Below are 6,000 nucleotides of genomic sequence, written 5' to 3'. Positions count from 1 at the left end.
TATGAATGAGGAGTTTTGGGCTACCACTTAAAAGGGAAATACCTCATTCGTCAACTCCCTCGACCGGAGACTTGGGGGACTCCTACCATATGCTACTACACATTGATACTCAGAAGTCTCATGACCACTCAGTGACTTAGATTTTTCAAGTCTCCAACCAAGAAGTTTTCCTCACTCAGGAAATTAAGGGAGCACTACCTCAACGTACATGCTTCACTCTCAAAGCTTCGATATACAAGCTTCAACAAAAGAAAAAATTCAAAGAACTTAGTGAATAATGCCTTGGTGTATTTAATACAATACGTTGAAATGAAGCAAAGTTAGTTTATTGATATCTCCGATAAGTTACAAATATGTACATATACATGAATCAAAATAAACAAACAAGACGGAGCCTTCACAAAGGTTGCTTATGAGAAGTCTCAGCAGTCGGTACAGCCCCAGAAAGAGTAGGCATCGGAGAGTGATCATTCGAAGCCTCAGTACTGGGCAGAACCCCAAAAGGAGGAGACACCAAAAGTTGATCATTTGGAGCTTCATTACGCGGTACAACCCCAGAAGACGAAGGCAATAAATGCCTTTGGAACCAACCCACAAACATCTAATGATCAAGTAAAATCTGACCATCAGATTCCTGCAGTTGGTCAAGCTTCATCTTCATGTTTGTAGCATAGTCATGTGCGAGCCTGTACAACTGTTTATTCTCATGCTTGAGCCCTTTGATCTCATGTTTGAGACTTATCACTTCAGCCGTCAATGATTCAATTTGGCGGGTTCGAGCAAATAGGCGTTTGGCCATATTAGACACAGAACCTGCACACTGAACACTGAGAGCCAGAGAATCCTTAACAGCCAACTCATCAGACCGTTTGGAAAGTAATCTGTTATCTTTAGGAGTGAGAAGGTTCCTGGCCACCACTGCAGCAGTCATATCATTCTTCATCACAGAGTTTCCAACGGTAAGAGGACCTATAGGGGATAAAAAGGATGGGCGCCATATGTTGTCTTGAGGAGACATAGCTGCCTCTTCACCAAAGTTCAAGTCAAAACGATGGTCGGATGGCCCAGACATTTTCAAAAATGATGAAAGAGAAATGAGGTCTAATAAATCTCTGCAGTACAAAAATAAAGGAAAAATTCCTATAAGCAATAACTCTCTTAATGTACTTCTTGCACACAATTAATGCCCTTATAAAAGAAAGGGCAACAGGGTCGTTGGTTCAAAAATCAAAGAGGCACCATTCTTCGGATTTTGAAAAGGCACCACTCTCCACACGCAACATCAGCTCATCGGGTACCACAGATAACTTTGCCAAAGATCTCTGACAAAGTTTAGACACATAAATTTTGAAGGTCCAGTTACCCTACTATTACCCACAAGGGTAAAGGAACAACACCACTGCTTGATAACTAGAAAGTCCCTATGTGTGTCAACCTCCGTGCTCCATGGCAAAGCAGACTGGCAAAAATGCCCAACCTTTACTCATATTCGAGAAAACACTCCTAACAAGATTGCCTGCTCAAAAATCGAGAAGGCACCGCTCTCCGAATCTCGAGAGCTAGACTCCCAGCAGGATTACAGGATTACTTGCTCAAAAATCGAATAGGCACCACCCTCCGAATCTCAAGAGGCAGACTCCCAACAGGATTGCTTTCTCAAAAATCGAAGAGGCACCGTTCTCCGAATCTCGAAAGCCAGATCCCCGATATGATTGCTTGTTCAAAAATCGAAAAAGCACCGCTCTTCGAACTTTGAAAGCCAGATTTCCTTGGATAAAGCTTGTTTGCAATCTTCACACGCAACATCAGCTTTCCAGATACCACAGAGCACTTTTTCAAAGTGCTCTGACAAAGTTAAAACACGTAAAGCTTGCAGCTCCCACTACATTGCTATGACCAAGAAGGGTAAAGGAATATCATTACTACTTGTTGTTAGGGAGACTCCTATATATGTCGACCTTCATCCTTCACGGACAGGCAGACTTGCAAAAATGCTCAACCCTTCCTCATATTTGAAAGGGCACTCCCAACGAAGCCTCTCGAAATACTCAGCTTTCTTCTCCCCCCCAATAATACATATGCAAACCAGCCACACCAGAGCAATAGTATCTCATATCATCAGGGTCAAAAGCAAGAGTATCTCATATCATGCTTTTTCCCTGTCTTTTCATTTGGCTTTGTTATTACCTGCAAGACAAGGAGAATGAGAGCAATCAGTCAGCACTTGGAATCAAGCTTCCAATCAGGAACTGACTGCCTGGAATCCCTTGCCTGATTACTTACCTGACATTGCTCTCGAGTACTCCTCTTCAACATCTTATGCTTCCAGAGAAGATACCACATCTGCCTGAGGAACAGATAGGGTAAGTGAGAAGGATACAAGGAAGCATGTGGAGACAAGCGTAACATAACACGTGCTGATACATCCACTACTATGTCAACAGCAAAAGTATCACATATCATCAGGGTCAAACGTACTCTAGATTTGATGGACTTGTTTTGACCCTCAAATTTTTGAGTCGGCCTTATACTCTGGAGGAAACCAGAAAACCCTCCAGCCCAGTTCAAGAATAAGTCTGTGGAAAGTTACTTCTTCAAAAGCAAAAGTATCTCATATTATCTCTTCTCCATTTGCTTCTCCTTATCCTTGTTGCTGTTTACGACACAAGAAGAAGAAGAACAATCAATGAACCTTTGAATAGGATACTAGACAAGTCTTAAATTTCTCGTCCCCAAACTCATTTTTATGTGAACCAAACGCCTCTTGATTAGTTGGTAGTTGCTATCCATGCATGAATTGGACCAGAGCGACCGTGCATGTGTAATGAATACTTGAATATAGTCACAATATTGTTTTCTTCCTTCTGATGACTTTTCCAAAAGACAAGGTTTGTCATGCACAGTCTGGCTACTTAATTTCTCCATGGTTTGAACTTTCCAAGTCAAGGGAGGTTTATCTACTTGCTGACACATAAAAGTTAAAGGAAATAAGTCGGCTCTTCAATGAATGAGGAGATGTTTCCTCTCAATTCGTGATGGATTTACAGAATTTTATATACGGGTCATATTATAATTATTGTATAAAATTATTTTTACAAAAGAATTAATTAAATATGAAGTCATTTAGATCATCAAACTGTATAAAGACAGATGAACGAATTCGATAAAAAATTACGAATTGTCTATATATTTGTTATAATTAGCCTAACAACCTTAGTTTTAATTGTTTTTTTTTTTTAGTATAGATAATTTTTACAAGATGATTTATAATATGAACTATTTTGATCATGAGTTCTGTGTAAATCAGAAACTAAGTTAATTTAGAAAAAATTTCTCCTCAATTTTGAGGAGCCAAGTCTTTCTCAAAGTTAGAAGCATAAACTAGAGAGATGGTTATTATTGTGAGGATAGGAAGCAAAACACCTAAATAATTTTAGGAAAATTAATGAAAATGGATTGAAAACTTTGAGTTTTAACGAAAATGACAAAATAAATGGTAAAATAAATATTATCAGGTTTGACTTTTTAGTGTAAAAATATAATTTTTTTGTTAAAGTGGACAGTACCACGAATTTTTATTTAAAACTCCCAATAATTTTCACCAACAAAAAGGTAAAACACCTCAATAATTTTGTACGTATGAGATTGAATAATACGTGTCGTGAAAAGTCCTCGATTATTAAGTGTAATGAGGGTACCTTCATTTACTGCGACTGACATTGAATAGAATCTGCCTCCCTGTATAATATGACATGCAGTTAATTTTGTCCTACAATTTGGTAAAGTATAATGTAATGCTAGATATGGAAGTTAATGATTAAATTATATGGAAGTTAATGATTAAATTATTATTTAAATATTAATAAACGTACTTATTTTTATTGATGACACATCATTTAATTTCCAAATTTAGCTTTTTAAGTTATCCTAAAGTATGAAAATGATTCTATGCGGTACGTTAGCTTGTCTTGTCTATTTGTGCGCCAATAAAATAGTAAATAAACTATTAAACATGCTTTAGTGTAACTAGTTTACTAATTAATTGTCATCAACGGCGTATATTTGTTGGTAAGCACGTCTCAAGCCCCAGCCCTCGGATCAGTAATACAGAAACTTCACTGTAGTTGGACACCAAATCAATCACCCATGCTTCACCAAAAAGGAACACTATCAAATACGTGAAAGTGTTGTATTCGACAGAGACGGATAATGTGGTCCAACTCAGTCCACCCGGGCGGTTGTTAAGAAATTTTATTGCCTCACGTTTCACTTAAATTAGAATATGTGATTTGGGATAGGTTGTTTATGTTTGTTAAGCTTTTGTTGTTAATTGTTGAGCTTTTATGCTGTACATATTTGCATTGCATGCTTGTTTTTTTCTTTTTGTTGTATGTTTTTGTATGTATTTTGATGGACAAGGCTCATTATGTCCCTGTATTAGGTATATATATGTTACTTATTAATGAAATTTACTTGTACTCTCGAGTTTTGTTCATTATATTTTATTTATTCCCAATATATTTTAAATGTTTATATTTTTTTAGTCGTGTATGTCAGAAGCAATATTAAGAGGCTCTTGTAGCCTACCCGAGAAAAAAAAAATCAAATTAAATATGAGATTGTTTAGTCATCAAACTATATAAAAATGATGAATGGATTTTGTTGATGCACAAAATCAGTGAGGACTTTGTTACAACAGAAAATGTTAAGTTTGTGACCTTCGCTAGATTGCTCTGGTCACTAGTGTGGATAAGTATGTAAATGGATAGAGACAAGGAAGCAAACACAAAATGTACGTGGTTTACCCAGATTGGCTACGTCCACAGAGTAGAGGAGTTTTCATTAATTGTGAAGGGTTTACACAAGTACATAGGTTCAAGCTCTCCTTTTGTGAGTGCTAATGAATGATTTAGTACAAATGACATTAGGAAATATTGGGGGAGAATGATCTCCTTTTATAGAAGAGTTTCTAGCTTTGTTCTGACATTGATACGTGTCATGTTGTGATTGACTTCCGACGTTGACACATTTCGCGCTATGATTGGCTTCTGATGTCGACACCTGTCGCGCTGTGATTGGCCTCCTGGTTGGAGGGAAACTCTTCTGGGTCCTTGACGGTATAACGTTGACAGGTGCTCGGTAGTTTTGGGATTGGTCAAGTATGGTACAAACAGTGCTCCTCTAAGTTCCCGAGTGAGGGAAGCTCCTCGGTTGGGGACTTGCAAGATCCAAGCCGCTGAGTAATCACGAAACTTCTAAGTACTGAAGTGTGGTATCATCTTCACTTAACTTATCTGTCTCATAAGTAGATGTGGCATCTTATTTGGAAGTACTTTTCCTCCATCCATGGGTGGTATCTTTAACCGGTAGAGATGCACAAGGTAATGTATCAATTTGACTTGAAGCTTACTTGTAGTTTCAGGCTTGGTCAAGCGCGATACAAACCATGTAGTAGGAGTCCCCCAAGTCGCCAAGCTAGGAGATTTGCCGAAAGAGGTGACAGACAAGGTAAGCAATCAGAGTTCTAAGCAATCAGTCCCAGATAGAAGTTTGATTTCAAGTTCCAGCTGATTGTTCTCATTCTCCTTATCTTGCAGGGAGCAAGAAGGATAAAGAGAAGAAAAATGAGAAGAGATGATATGAGATACTTTTGTTTTTGAAGAAGTAACTTTTCACATGCTTATTCTTGAACTGGGCTAGAGGGTTTTCTGGTTTCCTCCAGAGTATAAGGCCGACTCAAGAATTTGAGGGTCAAAACAAGTCTATCAAATATAGAGTACGTTCGACCCTGATAATATGGGATACTTTTGCTGTTGACAAAATAGTGGATGTATCTGCACGTGTTCTGTTACGCTTATATCCACATGCTTCCTTGTATCCTTCTCATTTGCCCTATTTGTTCCTCAGGCAGATGTGGTATCTTCTTTGGAAGTATAAGATGTTGAAAATGAGTACTCGAGAGCAATGCCAGGTAAGTAATCAGGCAAGGGGTTCCAGGCA

The sequence above is a fragment of the Malus domestica genome, chromosome 05 (genome assembly GCF_042453785.1).
Source record: "Malus domestica chromosome 05, GDT2T_hap1".
Taxonomy (NCBI): Eukaryota; Viridiplantae; Streptophyta; class Magnoliopsida; order Rosales; family Rosaceae; genus Malus; species Malus domestica.
Note: the sequence above shows the minus strand (reverse complement) of the source record.